This window comes from Sus scrofa, chromosome X, assembly GCF_054392235.1.
Source record: "Sus scrofa isolate SSC_HxYL_T2T_F1_AM1 chromosome X, Sscrofa_HxYL_maternal_Yorkshire_Landrace_v2.0, whole genome shotgun sequence".
Lineage (NCBI taxonomy): Eukaryota > Metazoa > Chordata > Mammalia > Artiodactyla > Suidae > Sus > Sus scrofa.
The window spans coordinates 80626204-80645481 of record NC_139401.1 but is presented as its reverse complement, the minus strand read 5'-3'; the positions used below and the strand labels follow the sequence as shown (position 1 = coordinate 80645481).

The following is a 19278-nucleotide window of genomic DNA, read 5'->3' as shown; positions in this document are numbered from 1 at the left end:
AATGCAGAAGAACGAATCAGTGATATGGAAGATAGAATAATGGAAATCACTGAATCTGGTCAACAGACAGAAAACCGAATCAAAAAACTGGAAAGCAATATAAGAGACCTATGGGATAATATAAAGTGGGCCAATCTACGCATAATAGGAATTCCAGAAGGAGTAGAAAAAGATAAGGGAATGGAAAATATATTTGAAGAAATTATCGATGGAAACTTCCCAAATCTAAAGGATACTGGGTTCAAGGTACAAGAAGCACAGAGGGCCCCAAACAAACTGAACCCAAACAGACCCACACCAAGACACATCATAATAAAAATGGCAAAAGTTAGTGATAAAGAGAGGATCCTAAAGGCAGCAAGAGAAAAACAGAATGTTACCTACAAGGGAACCCCCATAAGAATATCAGCTGATTTCTCTACAGAAACACTACAGGTCAGGAGGGAATGGCAAGAGATATTTAAAGTGCTCAAAGGAAAAAAATATGCAACATAGAATACTCTATCCAGCAAGAATATCATTTAAAATAGAAGGGGAAATAAAAATGTTTCCCAACAAACAAAAACTTAAAGAATACAGCAACACAAAACCCAGGTTCAAGGAAATGTTGAAAGGGCTTCTGTAAACCAAAAAGAAAGGAAGGAAAGGGAAGAAAAAAGAAAAAAAAAAAAGAAAAGAAAAAAAAAAGAAGAAGAGGAAGAACTAGGACTGAGGAAACCGCAATCAGAGAGCAGTCACTCAAATAAGCCAGCATACAGATTTAATCATGAACATGCTTCAAACAAAATAAAATTAAAAAGAAAAAAATAAAAAAGAGTCATCAAAACCATAAAATGTGGGCAAGGGATGTTAGGAGGTAAATAAACCTTTTTGTTTGTATATATGTCTCTCTTCTTAATTTTAATATAGTAATGAAGGGTTTGAACTTACAGGACCATCAGGCTAAAACACACAATTATGGGAAGGGGTTAGCATACTTAAAAAACAGGGCAACCACAAGCCAAAACCAAATATTGCATTTGCAAAAAATGAAAAAAAATACACTCAAGCAGATAATAACAGGAGACCATCCAACCCCCCCCAAAAAAAAAAGAAAAAAGAAAGGAAGAATGGAGAACCATAGAATCAACTGGAACACGAGGTTCAAATGGCAATAAATAATCATCTATCAATTCTCACCTTAAATGTCAATGGACTGAATGCCCCAATCAAAAGACACAGAGTGGCTGAGTGGATAAAAAGGCAAAAACCTTCAACATGCTGCCTGCAAGAAACTCACCTTAGGACAAAAGATACATATAGATTGAAAGTGAAAGGGTGGGGAAGAATATTTCACGCCAATAGACATGACAGAAAAGCAGGAGTCACAACGCTCATATCAGGCAAAATAGACTTTAAAACAAAAGACATAAAGAAAGACAAAGAAGGACACTACTTAATGATTAAGGGATCCATCCAAGGAGAGGATGTTACTATCATCAACATATATGCCCCAAATACAGGAGCACCCAGATACATACAACAAATATTAACAGACATAAAGGGAGGTATTGATGAGAATACAATCAGAGTAGGAGACCTTAATACCCCCCTCACATCAATGGACAGATCCTCTAGACAGAAAACCAATAAAGCAACAGAGATCCTAAAGGAAACAATAGAAAAGTTAGACTTAATTGATATCTTCAGGACACTACATCCAAAACAATCAGAATACACATTCTTCTCAAATGCTCATGGAACATTCTCAAGAATCGACCACATATTGGGACACAAAGCGAATCTCAATAAATTGAGGAGCGTAGAAATTATCTCAAGTATCTTCTCTGACCACAATGCCATGAAATTAGAAATCAACCATGGGAGAAGCAAAGAGAAAAAACCTACTCCATGGAGACTAAACAACATGCTACTAAAAAACCCATGGGTCAATGAGGAAATCAAGAAGGAAATTAAAAACTACCTTGAAACAAATGATAATGAAGACACAACCTCTCAAAATCTATGGGATGCTGTGAAAGCAGTGCTCAGAGGGAAATTTATAGCAATCCAGGCCTTTCTCAAAAAAGAAGAAAGATCCCAAATGGACAACTTAACCCTCCACCTAAATGAATTAGAAAAAGAAGAACAAAAAAGTCCTAAAGTCAGCAGAAGGAAGGAAATTATAAAGATCAAAGAAGAAATCAATAAAATAGAGACTCAAAAAACAATAGAGAAAATTAATAAAACCAAGAGCTGGTTCTTTGAAAAGGTGAACAAAATTGACAACCCCCTGGCCAGACTCACTAAAAAGAGGAGAGAAAGAACCCAAATAACCAAAATTAGAAATGAAAAAGGAGAAATCACAACGGATACAGCAGAAATACAAAACACCATAAGAGAATACTATGAACAACTATATGGCAACAAGTTTGACAATCTGGAAGAAATGGACAATTTTCTAGAATCTTACAGCCTGCCAAAACTGAATCAAGCAGAAACAGACCAACTGAACAGACTGATCACTAGAAATGAAATTGAAGAGGTCATAAAATCACTCCCTACAAATAAAATTCCAGGACCAGATGGCTTCACAGGTGATTTCTATCAAACATATAAAGAGGAATTGGTGCCCATCCTCCTAAAACTCTTTCAAAAGGTTGAAGAAGAAGGAATACTCCCAAAGACATTCTATGAGGCCACCATCACCCTCATTCCAAAACCAGACAGGGATACCACCAAAAAAGAAAACTATCGGCCAATATCATTGATGAATATACATGCAAAAATTCTCAACAAAATCTTAGCCAACCGAATCCAACAACATATCAAACAAATTATACACCATGACCAGGTTGGGTTCATCCCAGCTTCACAAGGATGGTTCAACATACGCAAATCAATCAGCATCATACACCACATTAACAAAAAAAGTCAAAAATCATATGATCATCTCAATAGACGCAGAAAAAGCATTTGACAAAGTTCAACATCCATTCATGATCACGACCCTCGCCAAAGTGGGTATAGAGGGAACATTCCTGAATTTAATCAAAGCCATTTATGATAAACCCACAGCAAAGATAATCCTCAATGGGGAAAAAATGAAAGCCTTCTCACTCAAATCTGGAACAAGACAGGGATGCCCACTCTCACCACTGCTCTTCAGCATAGTTTTGGAAGTCTTAGCCACAGCAATTAGACAAACAAAAGAAATAAAAGGCATCCATATAGGAAGAGAAGGGATCAAACTGTCACTGTATGCAGATGACATGATACTATACCTAGAAAACCCTAAGGACTCAACCCCAAAACTCCTTGAACTGATTAATAAATTCAGCAAAGTGGCAGGATATAAGATGAACATTCAGAAGTCAGTTGCATTTCTGTATACCAGCAATGAAATATTAGAAAAGGAATACAAAAACACAATACCGTTTAAATTTGCACCTCACAAAATCAAATACCTCGGAATACACCTGACCAAGGAGGTAAAGGACCTATATGCCGAGAACTATAAAACTTTCATCAAAGAAATCAAAGAAGATGTAAAGAAATGGAAAGATATTCCATGTTCCTGGATTGGGAAAATCAATATTGTAAAAATGGCCATACTACCCAAAGCAATCTACAGATTCAATGTGATCCCTATCAAATTACCCAGGACATTTTTCACAGAACTAGAACAAACAATCCAAACATTTATATGGAACAACAAAAGACCCAGAATCGCCAAAGCAATCCTGAGAAACAAAAACCAAGCAGGAGGCATAACTCTCCCAGACTTCAAGAAATACTGCAAAGCCACAGTCGTCAAAACAGTGTGGTACTGGTATCAAAACAGACAGACAGACCAATGGAACAGAATAGAGAATCCGGAAATAAACCCTGACACCTAGGGTCAATTAATCTTTGACAAGGGAGGCAAGAACATAAAATGGGAAAAGGAAAGTCTATTCAGCAAGCATTGCTGGGAAACCTGGACAGCTGCATGCAAAGCAATGAAACTAGAACACACCCTCACACCATGCATGCAAATAAACTCCAAATGGCTGAAAGACTTAAATATACGACAGGACACCATCAAACTCCTAGAAGAAAACATAGGCAAAACACTCTCTAACATCAACCTCATGAATATTTTCTCAGGTCAGTCTCCCAAAGCAATAGAAATTAGAGCAAAAATAAACCCATGGGACCTCATCAAACTGAAAAGCTTTTGCACAGCAAAGGAAACCCAAAAGAAAACCAAAAGACAACTTCCAGAATGGGAGAAAATAGTTTCAAATGATGCAACCGACAAGGGCTTAATCTCTAGAATATATAAGCAACTTATACAACTCAACAGCAAAAAAACCAATCAATCAATGGAAAAATGGGCAAAAGACCTGAATAGACATTTCTCCAAAGAAGATATACAGATGGCCAACAAACACATGAAAAAATGCTCAACATCGCTGGTTATAAGAGAAATGCAAATCAAAACTACCATGAGATACCACCTCACACCAGTCAGAATGGCCATCATTAATAAATCCACAAATAACAAGTGCTGGAGCGGTTGTGGAGAAAAGGGAACCCTCCTGCACTGCTGGTGGGAATGTCAACTGGTACAGCCACTATGGAGAACAGTCTGGAGATACCTTAGAAATCTATACCTAGAACTTCCATATGACCCCACAATCCCACTCTTGGGCATCTATCCGGGCAAAACTCTACTTAAAAGAGACACATGCACCCGCATGTTCATTGCAGCATTATTCACAATAGCCAGGACATGGAAACAACCCAAATGTCCATCGACAGATGATTGGATTCGGAAGAGGTGGTATATATACACAATGGAATACTGTGTAAAAAGAATGACATGATGCCATTTGCAGCAACATGGATGGAACTAGAGAATCTCATCCTGAGTGAAATGAGCCAAAAAGACAAAGACAAATACCATATGATATCCCTTATAACTGGAATCTAATATCCAGCACAAATGAACATCTCCTCAGAAAAGAAAATCATGGACTTGGAGAAGAGACTTGTGGCTGCCTGATGGGAGGGGGATGGAGTCGGAGGGATCGGGAGCTTGGGCTTATCAGACACAACCTAGAATATATTTACAAGGAGATCCTGCTGAATAGCATTGAGAACTATGTCTAGATACTCATGTTGCAACAGAAGAAAGGGTGGGGGAAAAAACTGTAATTGCAATGTATATATTTAAGGATGACCTGACCCCCTTGCTATACAGTGGGAAAATAAAATAAAAAAAAAAAACCTTTATCTTCAGAGCTGAGATTGCTAAGTATGAAACTCAGAATCTCACTCTATGAGTTGCTGTATTACAATACTAGTTGAATTTACAACTTAAGAGGGTGTCTACTATCAAAGTAAAGACGTAGAATTGGAATGGATGAGATACAGAAAATTGGAATAAGGACACGAATGAAATGAATCTGGGGATAATAGACCCCTAATTTCTTTCTTTCTTTCTTTCTTTCTTTTTTTTTTTTTTTTTTTGTCTTTTTGCCTTTTCTAGAGCTGCTCCCATGGCATATGGAGGTTGCCAGGCTACGGGTCTAACCAGAGCTATAGCCACCAGCCTATGCCAGAGCCACAGCAATGTGGGATCTGAGCAGTGTCTGCAACCTACACCACAGCTCACAGCAATGCTGGATCCTTAACCTACTGAGCAAGGCCAGGGATCGAACCCATAACCTCGTGGTTCCTAGTCGGATTCGTTAACCACTGAGCCACAATGGGAACTCTGAGACCCCTAATTTCTAATAAGTCTTCTTTGCCAGTAAAAGCTGTTATACCCTCATCTGATGAGATTATACCTACTTTGCCTGACAAACTATAATGGCCATCACAGAATTAGTTACTTTGCAAGAGAAAGCTGATTCTCCTCAGGACCCTCGCCTACCATCCCTCTTTGCTTTTAGACCTATAACTAAACTCTAGTTATAGCAGGCATCTAAATATAAGGTATGAAATGTAACTCATAAGGTGGTACACAAAAGAACTACATGATTTTTCCAATTTTGATGAAAAAAATTTAGGGAATCTGTATGAGAATGAATATTATGGATATGGAATAACAGTGGAAGGAACGCAAATTTGGATAAGGTCAAATTTATTAATATGGGCCCACTAAGCAGAGGACCTGGATTTAATATTGCAGCTCTTGAGTTAGAGAGGGATCTAATTGTTTGGTTGATTAGCTGCAACATGGACAAATATGTAACCTACATTAAATGCAGTTGAAAAAAACCTCTTTTGGTATACTATAGAAGAAGATATTCAAAAGCTTTGGGAGAAGGAAATATTAGTGTGAATTTGTCATTTAGGATCCTCTGACACAACCTGACAGGATCTAGATTTTATTTTTTGTCCTCTTGCCCCCAGCATATGGAAGTTCCTGGGAAAGGGATGGAACCTGAGCCACAGCATTAACCTAAGCCACAGAAGTGACAACACCAGGTCCTTAATCCATTACGTCACAAGAGAACTCTGGAAGAACACATCTTTTTACCATGACTATGAGAAATAAATTTGTGAGGGAAACCTCTCAACAAATTCCCAGACCTGAGAAACTTTACAGCTCTAAAACTCCCTGAAGATGAAGCTGGGTTCCATAGAGGAATGATTCCCATACACTGACAAAAATTTATATTGGTAATCTTTTTCTCAGCCTTCCCCAAAAGAACCTAGGATGTTTTTTCCCTGTCTTTTTAGAGCTGCACCCACATATGTGAAAGTTCCCAGGCTAGGGATCAAATGGAACTGTAGCTGCTGACCTATGCCTTATCCAAAGCAATGAGGATCTGAGCCTTGTCTGCCACCTATACCACAGCTCATGGCCATGCTGGATCCTTAAGCCACTGAGCAAGGCCAGGGATTGAACCCACCTCCTCTTGGATTCTAGTCTGCTTTGTTACCATTGAGCTACCATGGGAACTCTCAAAAGTACCTAGGACTTTTTAACCAGAGAGAATCAGGTTTCCCTAGGGGAGAAATATATATATATATATATATTTATAAAATATATAAAAGACATATATATTTATACACACAGAGAGATATTTTTCAGGACTTGGTTCACACAATTGTGGATTAAGGCCAAGTTAAAAATATTCAAGGGAAGCTAGCAGAGTAGAGACCCTATACTCATGGAACTAATAGGGATTCTGCCAGTTGCTTAGGATATCTCTTCCAATTATGCTTTCCAGGATAGGGATCATAACCATTGGATGTGTTTGGACTTGAGTTTGTGTGTGTGTGAAAGAGAAAGAGAGAGAATCTATAAATTGAAAGACCAGGAAAACTGGTGGTGTAATTCAGTCTGAATCTTAAGGCCTAAGGTCCAGGATCATTGATGTTTAAGGCAGTAGAAGGTGCATGTACCACCTCAGGTGGCACCTGAGATGTCCAAACAAAAAATTGATGTCCATCCCTGCTGGCTGTTCCAGCAGGCTCTTCACTCCCTCTTCAGCCCTAGCAAATGTGTGATCAAACCCTGATGAGCAGCCTCTGTGATTGACAAGGATTTGGTTCCCTCTGCACCTTCCTGTGAGCCTAGGGATAGCTTGCACTATCCCACTGGCATTTATTCAGAACTTTCAACTTTTAAACATAAACAAGGCTGGAGTCCCCATTGTGGCTCAACAGATTAAGAACCCAGTATAGTCTGAACCAGGCTTGATCTCTGGCCTCTCTCAATGGGTTAAGGATCCAGCATTTCTGCAAGCTGCTGTAGAGGTCACAGATGTGACTTGGACCTGGCATTGCTATGCCCGTGGCATAGACCAGCAGCTGCAGCTCTGACTTTACCCCTGGCCTGGGAACTAATTTTTAGGGCAAGGTTCAGCTGTAAATAAAAAGAAAGAAAGAAATAAACAAGATTAGGAGTTAAGCTGATGTCCCTCTGTCACCAGGAGGTACTGGAGGACCTATGCCAAGATTTGAGTTCTATACAAAATAAAAATATACCTCTTGAGCTTTTAGGTACTGGTGCATAAGTGACTGTTATCCCTGCAATGCCTGACACCAAGAAGAGGAAAAAAACAAAATAATGTTCTCTGGTTTGGGGTTTGAGGCCACTGTACCCCAAGCCTAATTATAGGTGTGTCCTTTTGGGTCCCTACAAAACTCCATCATTATGGTCCCCATCACTGAATGTATTATTGATGTTGATATCTATGTGCACTTCTGCTAGCATTTGCCTCCAAGCTCTTATGGGAATTATTGCACTTGGGGCCATAATAAAAAGGCATATGGAAGACCATAAACCTCCCTGACTCATTGGCTATAGCTAATTGTTTTGCTTTTCGATTGGGCCATTGGAAAGCCTTAGATTGACATAAAATAAGTCCCTCCATGGTAATAAGACATTTGGATAAAAATTAGTTCTGATTTCAAATAAGCTTTTTACCAGAGAGACCATTATGCTCACAAGGTGGACCATAACCAAAAAGCAGACTATGTTTGATAGTTAAATGTAGAGACTGGCTCTGTCCCAGAGCAATCAGATGTACAACCAACTACTTCCTATGTCCACAAGAGAACAGGCTATATAAATTCAGATACCATCCTAAACTAGAATAGTACATATAGATTACCACTATAATTAGAAGTTTCCAAAACAGCCTGAAAATCTATCTTGTCTGTCAGAGCCTGGCCAAGGCTCAAAATATTGCCCAGATATAGATTTCCAACCCAACAGACCATGTCATTCTTGGTAGGTAAATCTTATTGGGCCCCTCATCCTATCCAGAGTATTTTTCTGCAGTTGATACTTTCTCTGGGTTTGGCCCTGCCATCTCCATGTGTTCCATTTATTCAGACCACACTATCCAGGCCCTATAAGACCATACTGGTCTCCTGTTCAGATTTCCTGAGCATATTACATATGATAACAGCCCTGGATTTGTGGCCCAAGCTATATATCAGTGGACCCAATCATGAGAAATGCAATGGAATTTCCATGCTCCATTATCACCTCCAAGCTTCAAGAGTGGTTGAGTGTTCTAATGGACAATTAAAGGACAAACTTAAGTGACAGATGGGAGGGGACAAGACAATCCCAGTCTAGGCCAAACATCTCAGGAAAACATTCTGTGCTTTCAAGGCAACATTTCCCCAAAAGGGCAATTCTCATTTGCTCCTTATGTTTGACTAAAAAGTCTGCTCTCTTCCTTCAATTGTACCCTTCTTTAACATTTATTCACATCTTGGTCACTGTGAAGGATACCATGAGGGCCTACTGTTTCCTTTGACTTCTTTTCAGAGACTCAAGTAAATGGGAGATTGAAATTGTTATTAAACAACAAGAGGTGAGGAGTTATGAAAAGCCATTTTGAAATCTTGTGAAAATTCAGGATTTTGTTCTGATGCTTAAACATGATGTGTTTTTATGATTACATTATAGAATTTTTTTCTGTAAAAATACTTTTCTTCCTCTTGCTTGCAATTTTTCTAAACAAAATGTCTACCTAAAATCGAGGAGTGATTACAAATATAATAGGACACACTGATAATGAAAATGACAAATTAATCCCTAACACCTAAGAAGTCACAGGGGTGGTAGAAGACATTAGTAAACTTTATGCCTCAGAACAACTCCTGAAAGAATTCCCTTCCTAAAAATAACTCTCTCTGCTCTTTCCAAGCTGCAGTGAGTACTTTGGATTAAGACCAACCGTTGAGCCTATGATCACATTTGACAATGTTAACAATAAGACAGCAGAGGATGGCCTCAGCTCCTGCACTTTCCACACAAAACATCTCCACATGTCATCCACAGTTGCAAGGCAGATAGATTGAAGTTACAGACAAATACAACTGATTAAAATTGACTGCTTCAGGCAGTCCCTCTTAAACCATGTACTACACTAAATTTTATGGACTGGATAGGGAATCCCATGGCAAGAGACCCCACAATGGAAAGTCACATTGAAGTCCTTGTTAATTTGACTATCTGATGAATGCATGTTCAGTTTAGAATGACCTAACACTATAAACTATTTGTTTCCAAGGATATCAAATATGTCCTCTGGGATTATATTCTTATGTGTGTGCCATGACTATCATGACATTGCTTCAGCCCTGGAAGTCATTCAAGTCAACTGTGCTTAAATTGATGGCTTAGGTCATGTGAAAATATAAAAGATGTATACACAACTTAAAGAAAAAGCTTCTTGTGGAAACATTATGAAGGTTCCTCAAAAAAATTAAAAACAGGACTTCCATATGATCCAGCAGCTGCACTCTTGTGTATATATCCTAAGAAAATGAACACTAATTTAAAAAGATATATGCACCCCAATATTCATAGCAGCATTATTTAAAATAGTCAAGACATGTAAGTAACCTAAATGTCCATCAATAGATGAATGGATAAAGAAGATGTGGTATGTAAATATGTATATATGAAGTTATACTTCTCAGCCATGAAGAGGAATAAAATTTTGCCATTTGCAACAACATGGATGGACCTGGAAGGTATTATGCTTAGTGAAATGAGTCAGATGGAGAGTGTATATAACAGAAACAGAGTCATAGATATAGAGAACAAACTAATGGTTACCAGTGAGGAGAGGAAAGGGGGAGGGGAAAGACAGGGAAAGGGATTAAGAGGAGCAAACCACTAGGTACAAAATAAATGAGATACAAAATGTAATGTACAGCACAAAGAATATAGCTAGTGTTTTGTAATAACTTTAAGTTGATTATAACCTATTAAATATATCAAATCACTGTTATAACTCAAAAATAATATAACATTGTAAATCAAATATACTTCAATCTAAACTAAGAAAGGGGATAATAACCTCCTGATCTTTCTAAAGTAGACCCAAATGATGAGCTATAAGATATTTTTTTCTTGGCTAAGTAATTATTAAAATTCATGATTATGTTAAATCCTCCAGGAGGCCTGATCTTCCTGTCACAATACCCCAAAATCTGACTTATTCAGGTTCATGATGTGGTAGCCCAAGTTTCTTGCTCAGGTCATACAAAATAAAAGGTTGGACTTAAAGGGTCCAGTTCCTGGTTAAAAACCTATGCTGTGATTTTTTTTTTTAGGCCTGACAACAGGCAATTAAAAGGGCTTAACATGGCAAGCCTCATGGGGGAAGCTTCATGCCCCACACCAGACAAGGTACACATTCAATGCATGGCAACCTCTGAAGAAAGTTACAGTCAAGGACTCAGACTTCTCTGGCAGGTCATGTTCTTCACATGTTTGCCTTCCTAGTCCCAGTATTCCTAGGTCTCTTTATCTGAGGCCTTGGGAAGAGTTCCTCTTCAGGCTTCTCTGTGGAGACCTTCTCATGAGAGGAGGAAGAAATCTTGAGGATACTTCTCCACTCTCACTCAGCAGCCAATACTTTTACCCAGTTCTCTCAAAGGCCTCCCCACTGACCTTTTGAAAAGGGGTTCCTGGACCCAATTCCAGTGTGTTTGTGGGTGTGTGTGTGTAGGCTTCCCTATAGCAACAAACAATTCTCAGATGCCAGCAGAGTATCTAAGAATTCAACTCAATTCTGACACCATCTACCAGGATATAGAATCTTATTCTTCAGATAAAGGTCTCAGTCCTACAAGACCACTCTCGACTACTTGAGGCAGTCTCAAGTCCAGGTTGTTAGCTGTGTTTCTGACTGACTGGCTATAAATTGGAGGGTCCCATTGACCCCTTGCAAGTCAGGCTGTCAATCACAGGTCTAGGTTGTTACCTGTCCTTCTGCGCAACTGGCTATAAGTCAGAAGTTCTCATATACGCCTCCCCAGGTTAGTTTAATTGGCTAGAACAGTTTAAAGAACTCAGGAAAACTGTTTATTCACTAAATTACTGCTTTATTATAAAAGGATATTAAAGGATATGAATCAACAGCCAGATAAAGAGATACATAAATTGAGATCCTGAACAAAGGAGCTTCTGTCCTTGTGGAGCTTGGTGCCATGGCATGGTGGCATCCTGGTTATCTCACATTGAAGCTCTTTGAAAAGGAATAAAAAAGCTATCCTTTCATGATTGACTAAATCACTGGCCAATAGTTATTGACTCAACTTCCATCTCCTCTTCCCTCAGAAAACAGCAATGAGACTGAATTTTCCAAACTTATAATCACTTAGTTATTTCTCCTGGGAGCCAGCCCCCATTTTAATTTTAATTTCAGTTTTTTCTTTTTGCTTTTTTTGGGGGGGAAGACCCATGGCATATGGAGGTTCCCAGGCTAGGAGGTGAATTGGAGCTGCAACTGCTACCCTAGACCACAGCCACAGCAATGCCAGATCTGAGCCATGTCTTCGACCTACACCACAGCTCACGGCAATGCTGGATCCTTAATCCATTGAGCAAGGCCAGAGATCAAACCTGTGTCCTCATGGATCCTAAGTAGATTTGTTTCCACTGTGCCATGAGGAGAACTCCTATTTTTTTCATTTTTAAAAATTTATGAAATATAGTTGATTTACAATGCTGTGATAATTTTAACTATACAAGAAAGTGATTCAGTCATACATATACACATATCTATTCTCTTTCAGATTCTTTTCTCACATAGATTATTACAGAATATTGGGTAGAGTTTTCTGTGCTATACAGCAGTTGGCCAGTTACTCCATATACCTCAGTGTGCATATGCCAATCAACCCCCATTTTTAGATGCTTCTAAAAATCACCTCAGAAGTTTCCATTGTGGCTCAGTGGGTTATGAATCTGACTAGTATCCATGAGAACTCAGGTTCAATCCGTGGCCTTGTTCAGTGGGTTAAGGATCTGGCAATGCTGTGGCTGTGGCATAGACTGGCAGCTGCAGCACTGATTTGACCCCTAGCCTGGAAACTTCCATTTGCCACAAGTGCACCCCTAAAAAATAAAAAATAAAAAAATAAAATAAAGGTCTTCTCAATTATGCAATAAAAGATAATTTCACTTAGAAAATCCCAAAGATTTGGAGAGCTGTGTGACTGCTACTGTGGATTAAGACCAAATATATATGACAAATATATTTTGGTCATCTAAAGAAACAAATATATATTTTTTATAAATTACAATATTACACCATCTCCCCAACCCCAGAATCCATAAAACTACCAGAGCCTTTCGTTTAGGACTCTATCAAGAATCAAATGGGTCCTGTGTCTACACTGATTTCCTGACCCTTGACTGGTGCACCATTCCATGGTAGAAATTGGAGTAGGGAGAGAGAAGTAAGGCAGACACAGAAAGAAAAATATTATATGATCTCACTTATATATTATATGATCTCACTTATAGATTTCATGTGTTCCCACCAACACACAAGAAGATAATTACATAATGAAGTGGTTATGTTAATTAGCCTGACTGTTGTAATCAATTAGCTATGTATATTTATATCAAAACAGCACATTGCATAACTTAATAATATCCAGTTTAAAAAAATGAGGAGTTCCTGTTGCGGTTCAGTGGTAGGGAACCTAACCAGTATCCATGTAGATTCAGGATCAACCCCTGGCCTTGTTCAGTGGGTTAAAGATTTGCCTTTGCCATGAGCTGTAGTGTAGGTAACATACACAGCTTGGATCCAACATTGCTGTGGCTGTGGCATCTGCTGGCAACTCCTGCTCCAGTTCGACCACTAGCCTAGGAAGCTTCATACACCATGGGTGCCACCTTAAAAAGAAAAAGAAAAGAAATGTGATTCATTTTTGTCTTTTTTTATGTTCTAAATATAGAGTCTAAAGCAAAGTAATAGCAAAGTTTTATATAGTTTATAGTATATATAAAAGTTATGTTGCAACAGAAGAAAGGGTGGGGGAAAAAACTGTAACTGCAATGTATACATCTAAGGATAACCTGACCCCCTTGCTGTACAGTGGGAAAATTTAAAAAAAAAAAAAAAGTTAAATGTATGACAATAATAGCACAAATGTTGGGCGATATTGGGTATTTTCAATTTTAAGTTCTATATAATGCACTTGAAACTATGTAAAATTATTTAAAGTTAGGCTTTGATTAATTAAATAAGTATTTTATAGACCAAATTGTAATCACTAAAACTAATTTTTACAAAAAATTTTGTTAAAATATTGTTGATTTATAATGTGTTAATTTCTGCTGTATGACAAAGCAATTCACTTATACATATACACATATTCATTCCCATATAGTAAAACCAATTTTAAAAAAAACAGTATACATAATAAATCAATAAAGGAGATATAATGAGATCACAAAAAATCTTTTTTTTATTTAATGATTTTTCTTTTTTTCCATTATATCTGGTTTATAGCGTTCTGTCAATTTTCTGCTGTACAGGAAGGTGACCCAATCACACATACACATATACTTTCCTTTTTCTCACATTATCATGCTCCATCATAAGTCACTAGATATAGTTCCCAATGCCATACAACAGGATCTCATTGCTTATCCATTCAAAAGCAATAGTTTGCATCTATTAGCCCCAGATTCCTAGTCCATCCCATTCCTTCCCCATCCCCCTTGCATGTCCATGATTCTCTTTTTTGTGGAAAGGTTCATTTGTGCCATATATATTAGATTCCATATATAAATGACATCATATGATATTCGTCTTTCTCCTTCTGACTTGCTTCACTCAGTATGACAGTCTCTAGTTCCATCCATGTTGCTGCAAATAGCATTATTTTGTTCTTTTTTATGGCTGAGTAGTATTCCATTGTGTATATATACCACATCTTCCTAATCCATTCATATGTTGATGGACATTTGGGTTGTTTCCATGTCTTGGCTATTGTGAATAGTGCTGCAGTGAACATGCAGGTGCATGTGCCTTTTTCAAGGAAAGTTTTGTCCAGATATACGCCCAAGAGTGGTGTTGCTGGGTCATCTGGTAGCTCTATATTTAGTTTTCTAAGATACCTCCATACTGTTTTCCATAGTGGTTGTACCAATTTACATTTCCATCAAAAGTGAAAGAAGGTGCCCTTTTCTCCACACCCTCTCCAGCACTTGTTATTTGTGGACTTATTAATGATGGGCTTTCTGACTGGTGTGAGGAGGTACCTCATAGTAGTTTTGATTTGCATTTCTATAATAAGAGATAAAAAAAATCTTAATTAATACAAGAAAATCAAGAAAACAAAGCATAGATAGAACAAATAGAAAAATATCAAAAATCACATTAAGTATGAATTACCTAACCACACTACTTACAAGAGATTTCAGATTAGATTGGTAAAAAGACCAAGGCCTAACTCTATCCTGATTATGAGAAACTGACTTTAAATATAAAGCTATAGTAGGTTAAAGACAAAAGGATGGAGAACAATAAACCATTCAAACATTAGCCCAGAGTTAGTTGTAATAGCTATATTAATATGAGGAGTAATATCAAGGCTATTAAACAATAACACACAGAAATTATTAAGAGAAAATTGAATCCTAGACAGGTATACACTTAACATCAGAACTTCAAAATATATGAGACAAAATAGATGAAAATAAAAGGAGAAGTGGACTAATCCACAATTATATTTGGAGACTCCACCTTTCTTTCAGTAATTGATAGAACATATAGACAGAAATCAGTAAGTGTGTAAAAGATCTGAACATTATCAAACTGTAACTGAGCAGGGGCCTGTGGGGTCTTCCCTGAATAGACTTTCATGCATGTCCTCTGCCTGCCTTAATCTATAGAAAAACTTTAGTCAAAGAATAAATTTAATCAGAGAAGTGAGAAAACGAAAAATGAAAGGAAAACAGTCAAGCAAGAGAAAATAATATTACTTTAGGCATTCAGCAAAGTCAAGGATATTTAGTTCTTCCTCAAGGGCTGTGGACAACATTCTGAGCCATGTCCTTTGAGCTGTTTTGCAGATACTGAAACCCTCACCAAATGGAAGAAGTTAACTGTATGCTGCCCACAAGTATAAGGCCCCAAACCAGTTGGAACCAGAAGGTTGATGATGCTGACTCCCAATTACCTTATTGCCAACCAATTAGAAGAATGTCCGTGAGCTGATCACATACCCCACAGACCCCCTCCCACACTCTCTTTATAAACCTTTCCCTGAAAGCCATCAGAGAATTTGGGTCTTTTTTTTTTTTTTTTTTTTTTTTTTTTTTGCTTTTTAGGGCTGCGCCCATGGCGTATGGAGGTTCCCAGGCTAAAGGTCAAATTGGAGCTGTAGCTGCCAGCCTACACCACAGCCACAGCAATGCCAGATCTGAGCCAAGTCTGCAACCTACACCACAGCTCGTGGCAATGCTGGATCCTTAACCCACTGAGCAAGGCCAGGGATCGAAACTTCGTCCTCATGAATCCTATTCAGATTCATTTCCGCTGAGTCATGAAGGAACTCTGACTTCAGATTATTTTTAAAGAAAATTCTCTTCTTCCTCCAGGTGTTGATTCCACCTAACTAGCTTTTAACTCTATGTATATTAATAGAATGAACCAGGACTTTTCCCTTCTTGTAAAAAGGACATGGATGGAATGGAAAACTATGTCTACTTCAGATTTAATTAATCTGGCATATCAGCTTTCTTCCATTCTAGATAAATCACCTCCAAGGAAGACCACAAACATTCTTAATCTTCAACTCCAGCAAATTAAATCTTCTAAACAAAACCAAAACCAGCTTAGTTTCTGCTATTATTGCAAAGAAGCAAGATATTGGAACAGAGATTGTTACAAATTGAAGTGCTTTAGGTGCCTTCAAGCTCTCTAACCAGTCTTTCCTATATGCTCTGAATTATCAATGATGGAACTCTGAGGAACTAGTGGGACTTTTCCCAATAATCCTTCTTAGTCAGCTTGAAGAAACATTTCTCCAGATTGCCAACGAATCTCTTCCAGTCCTAGTTGACATTGGAGCCACACTCTCAGGGATCAACCCCACTGCTATAAAATAGCTCCTGCCTCGAAATACTAAAATGGTTCAAATAGTGGGGATCTCTAATGAAAGTTAATATGTTTCTGTTTCTGAAAACATTGCCTTTTTGTTTAGGCCCATTGATAGATACACACAATTTTCTCCTTAGATCCTTCTCCTTTATACATGTATTAGCTTGAGAATTCTTAGAGAAGTATCATGCTAGAATTTCTTTCTCCCCAAATGGAGGAAAACTTCTAGAATTTGACTGTAGTCAAAGTAGCCAACTAGGTTAATTAAATAACCATTTGATACATTTTATTTTCTCCATCTCTAATGGTAATTAAGCTGATTCTGTAAACACCAATTATTTGTTCTTATTGAATCAGCTACCACCTTCCTTACAGGCAAAATCTCTAACTGATATCAGCAAAATTCACAGTACACCTCCCATAAAGATTCAAATAGGAGTTCCCGTCGTGGCGCAGTGGTTAACTAATCCGACTGGGAACAATGAGGTTGCGGGTTCGGTCCCTGCCCTTGCTCAGTGGGTTAACGATCCGGCGTTGCCCTGAGCTGTGGTGTAGGTTGCAGACGCGGCTCGGATCCCGCGTTGCTGTGGTCCTGGTGTAGGCTGGTGGCTACAGCTCCGATTGGACCCCTAGCCTGGGAATCTCCATATGCCGCAGGAGCGGCCCAAGAAATAGCAAAACAAACAAACAAACAAAAAAATTCAAATAGATCTCTGAAAAACTCTTCACAGAATTAATCAATGTCTTTTATGTAAAGAAGTCTTTCAAGCCATAAAGTCCATAATGTAAAAATTACAAGGCTCAAGATCTTATAATTCTTTGTACTAACCTCTGTAATACTCCCATTTTACCAATGAAAAAAACCTAAGGACTGAGGGAGGTTTGTCCAGGTCCTCTGAGCAATAAACAACTTTGCTATGCCTCAACATCTTATTGTTTCTCACACTCATATGTTACTAACATCCATCCCTACCAGAAGGAAATTATTTACTATAATTGATTAATACTGTGCATTCTTTAGTATTTCAGTTGATGAAGTTAGTCAATACATTTTTGCCTTCACTTAGGAAGAAAAACAGTTTACCTGAACAACGATGCCTCAGAGTTTTACTGAGAGCCCTTCTTATTCCTTCAGAAAATCTTGAAGGCTCATCTGGATGTCATAAAGTTTTCTAGAGATTCTACTTTGTTGAAATATATGGGTGATTTACCTCTTTTCTCTCCTAGTAAAGCATTCTTACAGAAAGACAGTATCAGATTTCCCATCATGGTCAGCAGGTTAAGAACCTAACTAGACTCCATGAGGATGTGGGTTCGACCCCTGGCCTCACTCAGTGGGTTAGGGATCTAAGATCTGGTGTTGCAGTGAGCTTCAGAGTAGGTCACAGACATGGCTCAGATCCTGTGCTGCTGTGGCTATGGCATAGGCCAGCAGCTGCAGCTCTGATTGAACCCCTAGCCCAGGAACTTCCATATGCTGCAGATGCAGCCATAAAAAAGCAAAAAGATAAAGAAAGAAAATGTCTACTTGCTAAACTTAATAGACTTCAAGAGACATAAAACTCACCAAAGAAAAACTGCCTTTTCCAAACCCAGGTTTAATATTTAGGACCTCTGATATTAAAACAAGGGCTACACCAGATAGACTTCATAGTTTTCTAAGTTTCCCCAAACCCAAAATTAACCAACTACAAGGTTTTCTTGGGCTAGTTGGTTATTGTTGAAACTGGATTCCAAATTTCTCTCTTATGGCCAAACTTCTGTATGTTTTACTCAACAATAACAATCCTGACCCATTTTTTATGGGAAGAACCAGTTGGCATAGCCTTCAAGGCCTTAAAGTAGAGTGAGGAATCCATCTGCCCTTAGGGATATCATTTACAAGATTCCCTTTTTCCTTTATGAATATAAAAGGTAAGGGATTGCCCTTGGGTTACTCACCCCAAAACACAGAGACCACCATATGCCCAGAAGGTATTACAGCCAGTGACTGAATCCTGTGATGTGGGAATATACCCTTTGCCCTACAGCCATTATGACCACTGCCCATTTGGTTAAGGCCACTAAGAAAATCATTGTGGCATCCTCTTTAACCTTTTTTTTCAACCTTATGCAATAGAAGACCTTCTGAATTCTCAACTCAGCATTTCTCAGTCAGATGCCTTATCTCCTATGAAGTCCTTTTGCTAAATGCTCCTATCATAACTATTTTCCATTATAATACCTTTAATCCTGCTACTCTTACCTCCCCCACCCATCACTGATGAAGTTATTAACCACTGCTTAACACTGATGGACCACCTCGTGATGATCTGCAGCAAATTCCTTTAGATAATGATGACTTCTCATGGTTAACTTATGGTTCTTATTTAAGGTGACAATGGCAAATACTGTTCTTACTATGCTATTACATGTTTTT

At 38.2% G+C, this 19278-nt stretch overlaps 1 long non-coding RNA gene across 1 annotated transcript; it reads right to left on the bottom strand.

Annotated features, from left to right (window-relative positions):
* Positions 1-14194: 14194 nt before the first annotated feature.
* On the bottom strand, positions 14195-18885 carry LOC146394684 (uncharacterized). The gene is made up of 2 exons (XR_014835190.1): positions 18801-18885; positions 14195-15041 (listed from the first exon to the last, which is right to left on the bottom strand). It is a non-coding gene; the product is annotated as an uncharacterized LOC146394684 (long non-coding RNA).
* Between the last annotated feature and the right edge of the window lie 393 nt (positions 18886-19278).